Here is an 8536-nt window from a genome sequence, read left to right on the forward strand (position 1 = left end):
CTCCTCAACCCTGGGTTAGGAGAAAGGGATCACTTATCTCCCTCAGGTAGGAGACCTTTTGATCATGCCCCACACGGATCCTTGGAATCCAGATTCCTCTTTTCGCGTGATGCATTAGAAACTCTCTCATCTTCACTTGTAAGGTGGGGTGTCCTCCATGTTTGGCAATGCATTCTTCAAAACCTGAATCACTGTCTTAAAGTCTTAAATATGTGGGACATTAGTCTATCTGTATTTTGGGGGATAAAGGCTCAGTAAATCACAATTCTACCAAAGATACTCCTATTTCCTATCTGTGGGCAAAATACACATCTGCATATCTAAAATGCCCCACTCAAAGTTGTCAGTTGTAAAAGAAAGGGAGGGACTTAATGTAAGTTTCCATTCTGGCGTACTTCTAAGTAGACATTGCCTGTGACCACTATACCCTCCCCACCACTTTGTAATCTTTTACTTTGAAATAAAGTTTCAGAATCCATCTCTGGGAACAGGAAACGAGCAGTTTGTCCCTCTTTCATTCCTCTGAGAAAATAAAATTTTGCTATCAAGAACTATGGGTAGTGTTAAGCAGCTTAACCAGTCATCTAATTATGAGTAGAAAGACAAGCTCAGTATCAATTTGTTCTTATTTAGAAACTAGAGACCCAGTGCACGAAATTCATGCACAGATAGAGTCACTAGGCCTGGCTGGCGATTAGGGCTGGCTGGAGCCTTCCTTCATTCCACGCCACCCCTGGTGATCAGTGCACATCAGAATGAGCGATCGAACCAGTTGAACTCCTGAGGGGACTCTGCATATTAGCCTTTTATATAGATAGATAGATAGATAGATAGATAGATAGATGATTTTAGATGGTCCTTAGATAAAAAAAGGAAGAAAGTCTAAATAATGTTTTCAAACACTCTTGCCATTGTAATATACTCAATAGGACAGAAAGTGCTAAACTATAGCCTTTTTTCTGATAGTCTGGGAAATTTTTAAAACAAGACACATTGGGGAAATTGAAATAATGAGATCTGCCAATAAAAACTTTTGCTTTCCAAAGAAAGTCTTTACATATCAGGAGATAATTCTGATGCTAACTTTACCATCAGAGAAAGATGAAATAATATTAGTGTAAGATGTTAATTGCCAATAAAAGAAAATGAATTCTGACCCAGGTGTGAGAGTGATGGGAGGGGCTTGGATTTAAATTCCAGCTTTGCCATTCACTGGCCTGTGAACTTTAGGAAGTGATTTAACCTCTCCATGCCTGAATTGCTTCCCCTATAAAAGTAAGAATGATGGAAGTAACTGCATCATAGAGCTGTGATGTGATTTAAGATAGAGGGTATACATAAAGATGATATACTATATGCTGGCGTGATGCCTAGCATGAACCTTAATGCTAAAAAATCATAGCTATTAATTATGGACATTGTTATTGCTGCTGCTGGTTGTTTTAGGATAAGAAAAACATCTGGCCTAAAGGAAAAGAGACTTATGCTGTGACTAGTAAGACATTCTTCCTTCCCGTGACTCTTTCAAATCCAGTTCCTATCACAGATGGAGTGCCCTGGAATGGGGTGAAAACAGTTCCTGCTTTGGAGAAACTTGTTTTCTTCCCAGAATGCTGCGAAACAGAACAAAGCAAGCAAAACAAAAACAGCAAGCCTCTTCTACATCTTTTGGAATTGATTCATACCACCTTGTGGGTATCTTCTTTAAAATTCCACTTTGTATTTGTTTATGCCCTTTGAAGTTCATATAAAATCAGTATGTTGGAATCAGTTTTATGAGTACTGAATTTCACAAAACATTTCTGTTTGGATTTCAAGTCTCACTATTTATTATTACTATTAAAATAAGTGGATGTGGGGCTTTATTGTACTTGTTGAATAGTGGCTAAAAGACCATGAAAGATCCAAATAATCTTAAAGTCTCCTGGGAAGAAGAGGGACGGTCTGCTAAGAGCCTTAAAAGCCAACAGATGCTAAGAAACTTGTTTTGACCCATTACATGTATACTGGCCTCAGAGCTTTCAAGACTCTCCCACTGTCAGCCTTTGCTGCTGCCTGAAAGCCACAGGCTGGAAATGATTAACTTTTCTCACATGTGTTAAATGAGTAGGTGATGAAAATGAGAACAAACAAGATACTAGGTGGGCTCACCCTGGCTTTTGCATTGCTACTTATTCTAGGCTGTGTACAATCAACATTTTTTTAAAATTGGTAAATATAAGCACCAGAGAAATAGGACTGGAGTTTACCACCTTGTGGAAGCGTCCTACGGACTTGGGAGAGGCCCTGCTTAACCTCCCCAACTAGCCCTAAGTGAGAGGTCACATAGGTATGTTTCTCACCTCAGGCTTCAGTGTACCCTTCCAGCACCACAGTGCCATCCTGACAAGGAAGGATGATGGAGGGATGAAGCCGCAGAGTGAAGAAAGGCCAGGCTTCCTGGGCTGGGCAGTAAGTCATAGCAGAGCTGTGCTAGGAAGGAGGGGGCATGAGCAGGATAGACAATAAGTCTAACATGATTGTAAATGTTTGAGTTTCTTAATGGACATACAACTGGACCACATGCTCCCATTATGGTGGTCAGTTGTGTGCTGCATAAACCTTTGTCTTTGCTGCTTTGTAACATTGCACAATGCAGCTGTTGAGGCCCTGGTGGCAGATGGCAGATGGTGGCCAAACACTAAGAAGCAGCACCAGGTTTGGGAGAATAAAAAAAAATGTTTCATCAACTGTTGAGATCCTTTAAATTCACTATTTCTCCAAACACAAAGTCTCACAAAAACAAAATTAAAAGGAACTAGAGAATTGAGATAATGTATTTCTTTTAAATGACCGGGGGCCCAATTTCTCTAAGGTTGGGCACACAGACACATGATCAATGATAAGATGTTAAATCCTGCAAAATAAAAATGTAAATTTTTGTTTTCAATAAAACGTGTGTGTGTGTGTGTTTGTGTGTGTGTGTGTGTGTGTGTGTGTGTGTGTGTGTGTGTGTCCAAACTTTAACTTAGGGTCCTTGGTGGATTTTTTTTTAATTTGGGAAGTGTATTAATACCATCTGTCTTAGTCCTTTAGGGCTGCTATATCAAAATACTAGACACTGGGTAGTTTATAAACAATAGAAATTTATCTCTCACAGTTCTGGACGCTAGGAAGGCCAAGATCGAGACACCAGTCTAGTCAGGCACCTCTTCCTAGTTCATAACCTGTGCTTCCTCAAGTGGTAGAAGGGGCTAGGGATCCATGGAATCACTTATGAGAGCACTAATCCCATTAGTGATGGCTCTGACCTCATGACCTAATCACCTTCCTTATGCTCTACCTCCTCATACCATTACCTTTGGGGGTTAGGATCTCAACACATGCATCTGGGGGGAGGAACACATTCAGACCACAGCACCATCTTTTCATCTTAGAAATTCTGCCTTTCATGAAAGCCTATCTAAGGTAAAATAAAGTTTAGAAATAGGAAAGCTGAGAATTAACCAAATAGGGTGTTAATTTTAGAGAAGACGTACATTCAAATGCCAGAGTGAGGATTAGAAATAAATATAAATGTATTTTCAATTTGGCCATAGACTATATTTATTTAATTTTGTATTGAGCCCAGAAATGATAGCTTGGTCATAAATTGGTAGATTTTCAGTTGAGATAGAATTGCCTATACAGCTAATTCCAGAGGCTGGCTGGCATAAGCCACTGGGTGATGGGTGAAAAGACTCAATTCAGGTCAAATAGTTGCAAGAAAATGTTGGCTGAGAATTCTGAGAAAGGAGCTTTCTTTCCTCGTGTTCTATCTCCTGTGAGAGATGCTTGCTCTTGCTCTGCAGGCTGTGGGCTGATCATGTCAGGCTGCAAACTGCTCCCTGGATGGGAGTCAACCAGGAGGATAAGGCTCATTCACAAGGCCTGAGAGCTGAGAGCCAGACATAAATGTTTATTCCTTCTTTTTTCTTTCTTTTTTTTTAAGCTTTAGCTGTACACCTTGGTAATGAAGTTTGCTATGGTACTAAACTTACTTGTTGGGAGCTATCACTGTCACCAACCCTAACTAGCTTTTGAATAAATTCACTATTCATTTTTAAGGAAGCCATGTCGTTTTAAAAGTTTAATAAATCCCGCTGTGCCTTGTATACCACTTGATTTCATAAACATTGCTGGATTCTAATCAGTGTTCACAGTTATCCATTGAACTATCACATTTACCTTTCCCACAAGGCATGTGAGGAAAGTGGGCACTCAAATCTTTGCCCTAAAGCACAGGGGAAATCAATAGCTGAGAGGAGAAAATACCTTTTCCCCCCATAAGTACAGTATCTATATCTTTCAGGACAAATCTAATCATTTGGAAAGATCACATTATTGTAAAAACAAACTATGTCTGGCTAGATGGACTTCACAAATAAGGGAATGATTATTTACTATTCTTGAGCTCTATAGTCTTAAAGAAAAACTAAACAATGAAATCCTTCAGTCCTGATGGATGCCATCATATACCTTTATAAAGTCTAGCTCCTTTAATATTTCTAGTATATTCTATTACTGGTGAAAAGACCAGAGAATATCCTGAAAATTAGTAGCTTGGTAAAAATTAGTCAAACCCATGTTGAAACATTTCTCTTCAGTTCATTCATAGCTTTCATGCCCTTGTAGGCATTTGTAAATTGAAGAAAATAAGTCCTTCCTTTTCTACAACATATTTACAAGCTTTGAAATCTGAAGTCCAAATTATATTTGATTTAAGTAATACAAACAAATATTTAATTAATCTGTTTCAGATTAGAATGGTTTAGAAAGTTTGGAAATCTTAGTTTAAACATTTAAACTGTAATTCATTACTAAGATCTTTTTCATTCCAGTAGGAAATATACCAGGGAATAATTATATTGCTGAATAAAACAAGTAAAAAGCCATAAAAATAATTTAAAAATTTATGGCCATTTTATTTTTCTGAAGAACAACAGGAATGTTTCACAACTTTTTATGAGGATTTATATCAATATCAGCAGCTTTTTAGAAAATTCTGTTAGACCTTCTGAAACAAGGGATGGTATTAATTAATATAAGTGTAATAAAATAGAGAAAATATGATGTTTTTAGTTGTGGGGTGTTTTGAAACTACTTAGTTTGATAAACTAAAAAGCATGAAACCTTTAAAGGGTTCCAGTCATTTTCTGGGACTTCATTCTAATAGGTAGTTATTTGAATTGAGGCTTTCTTTAGCCAACTGGGCAACATTAGCTCAGAACCAGAGTTGACTTTTGGCGGCAAAAAAGGTCCTGTGATTAGATGTTTGGGAATAGTTGAGAGAGAATACTTGGCTCTCTCTAGAGAGAGAATAGAGACCTCTAATGGGTATACATGAACTCAAAAAGAGTCCTGAGGCTTTGGCTAGAAATACATGATAAAGATTTATTCAGGGGTCTTAGATGTGGTATGTGATGTGACTTCTATAAGCAAGTATCAACGACTCTAATAAAAAATAAAATACAGGAACATTTACTCAAAAATGGATATTGATAATTCCAGTGCTGGTGAGGGTGTGGGGAGAAGGCACATTATTGGTAGAAATGTGAATTGTTGTAATCTTTTAAAAATTTAAAATGCATATCCAGGAACCCAACTTTTAGTAATTTATTTGACAACTGTAATTGTAGGTAAGGACAAGAATGTTTGTTGCAAGAAATGTCTGAGAAGACCTGCATAGTCTGCTTAGAAAGAATGGTTGAATAAATTATGCGTTAGCAATACTAGGAACTAATACATCAATATTAAAAAAATATTAAAATATTAAATAAAAGGAATGTATTAAATCTATACATATTAACCTTAAAAGGTATGTAGGATATAATAAGTGAAAAAAGCAAGTTACAAATTAATATATGGAAAATATTTTATTGATAAAAATGGGAAAAAATCCTATATAGTTGTGCACGCTTGTCTATGTTTATTTATGAGCATTGGAAAGATGTGGAAGGAATATGTTGGTTACCAATGGGCATGGGATTGAAGATGGGAGGAAGGTATTAGTAATTACTTTCTGATATGCTTCTATATTCTTTGATCCATTGCAATAAATATGCATTACTTTTTTAATAAACAGGTGGGTAGCAGAAGCTGCATAGAAAGGTCCCAGTCATAATTTTGTTTCATACATATATTAGTTTTCCTAGAACTCATATGACTTTGAGTCCTTATAAGCATTACAAAATGAAACAGATTAGGACTGCATGGTGACCAAAAAGTAGAATTAATATGACTCTAGATATTTTAGATGTCTGGATGCTTAAGCCCACATACCTGAGATATCCGGGTAGTTGATGAATATAACAGGATTTCCACCATCCTGTGAGATTATGTAGTATAAACAGAGAATACTGCTCTGCTCTGTAGTAGTTTACACTTTCAAGACGGGCGTGTTGAGGTGACTATACCAGTGAGGGTAGTTAATGGTATTATGATGAACAGTCTGTTATCAGTTGAATTGTGTCTCCTTCAAAAAACATACATTTACATTCTAATTTGCACTACCTGTTACTTATTTGGAAATAGGGTCTTGGCAGATGAAGTCAAGTTAAGACGAGGTCATTAGGGTGGGTCCTAACCTGATGAGACTGGTGTCCCTATAAAAGAGGAACATTTTTTAGGCAGGAAAAAAACACACAGAGAGAATTCCATATGACGATAGAGGCAGAGACTGGAGTGATGCAGCTGCAAGCCGAGGGAGACCAAGGATTAAAGGTGTTCAGAACAGTTCTCCCCCAAAGGTCTTATTTTGGCTTGTGAATTATTTTGAGCTGAAGGCAATCAAGACCCTCCAGGCTCATGAGGAACTTTCACTTCTCCCTTAAAGAATTTAAATTAGGGACCATGCCCATAATAAGAACTATCACCAGATATAACTTTTTATGGCCTATCTGTAGGTAAGGGCAAACTTCTAATTGCTGAACGTTTACTCTTCTTTTTTTTTATTTTTATTTTTATTATTTATTTATTTATTTATTTTTTATAAAATCTTCATTCTTTTTCAGAGAGATTCCCATCTGTTTTTTTTAAATCATCACTAACACGTTTACTCTTCTTATGGCCCTGCAATGACCTTCCTCCCCTCTATAGCCTAAAGTGATCCTGAGCTCAGAATGTCATATTTACCTAATTTTCCCTTTCTGTCTTTGAACTTGTCAGTATGGGGGGTTTCTGACTCACTCGTGTATGTATATAATTAATTGGGTCATTTTAACTTGTTAATCTCTTTCTTATATCCATTTCATTATACCAGGAGGGTAGAGGAAAGTTTCTTCCTACCCTACACAGATGACATCAGACTAAAACAGGCCATCCACAAGGAATATACTTACGGTTTCCAGTTCTGCGAGTATAGAACTGTTTGCACAGACTACTGGATTTCTTTCAAGTCATATTTCTCCCCAAAGTTACAAGTCACATCAGCATAGCTTTCTACCACAAATGAACTCAAATAATGAATATTTTAGGAGCACTGCTACACAGTGAATATAGACAATCACAAAGCCTTTTTATGATGCAAGTGTCCTAGTATTTAAATGGTCTGAAGTATTTTTTTTCTTACTTACTAGTAAAATGTGGTCCTTACACTTCCCCTTCTGGAGTTCTGTGAAAGAAACAACCAACAGCTCCGGGCTGGAGGAACCCTGGCTGAGCTGGACTCACTGAAAGTCAGCACCGTACTGTCTTAATGAAAGGTAAGGCCCCTCTTAAGAGTGTTTTTGACATTTCAAGATATTCATTGATTTTAACGTTTAACCCCCTGCATGAGATGACATGTCACTGACCTTAGGTAATTTACTCAATGTCTCTGAAGCTTAGCATGAAAATGCCCTTCCTGCAGATTACAATCAGGTTATGCCGCTCCCTTAAATCACTGTGAAACATCCCAATAACCTGGAGAAACATTTTTTTTGTTACCATTTGAACTTGCTTAACTATACTAAAAAAACCAACATAAGACATTTAACGCCCGGCTGATGTGGCTGAGTGGTTGAGTATCTACCCACAAACCAGAGGGTCACAGTTAGATGCCCAGTCTGATTCCAGGTCAGGGCGCATGCCTGGGTTGCGGGCTCCATCCCCAATTGGGGGGACATGTAGGAGGCAGCTGATCAATGATTCTCTCTCATCATTGATATTTCTATTTTTCTCTTTCTCTCCCTTCCTCTCTGAAATCAATAAAAATATGTTTAAAATAAAAGAAATTTAACATTGATATAATGCCATATGTAATGCAAGTCTATATTATATTGCAGCAATTCTTTTAATAAAATCTTTTATACCTATTGTCCCTTCTGGTCCAGGATCCAGTCCAGGCTCACATATTATATTTAGTTGCCAGGTCTCTTTAGTTTTTTTTTTTTTAATTGAAATAATGCCTCTTTCATTTTTTGTTTTTATGATCTTGATATTTTTGAAGAGCATAGGTCAATTTCAGTTTGCCTGCTGTTTTATGCTTTGTTTGACAGGAATATAATTTAAGAGACAACTTGTCTTCAATGCAGGATAT

At 37.1% G+C, this 8536-nt stretch overlaps 1 non-coding gene across 1 annotated transcript; it reads right to left on the minus strand.

Moving 5' to 3' along the window:
* Positions 1-6997: 6997 nt before the first annotated feature.
* Positions 6998-7072, minus strand: LOC139022290 (small nucleolar RNA SNORD79). The gene has a single exon (XR_011473665.1). It is a non-coding gene; the product is annotated as a small nucleolar RNA SNORD79 (small nucleolar RNA).
* Positions 7073-8536: the final 1464 nt, after the last annotated feature.

The sequence above is a fragment of the Myotis yumanensis genome, unplaced genomic scaffold (genome assembly GCF_028538775.1).
Source record: "Myotis yumanensis isolate MYYU_CA2020_CCGP unplaced genomic scaffold, mMyoYum1.0.hap1 SCAF_13, whole genome shotgun sequence".
NCBI classification, from domain to species: Eukaryota; Metazoa; Chordata; class Mammalia; order Chiroptera; family Vespertilionidae; genus Myotis; species Myotis yumanensis.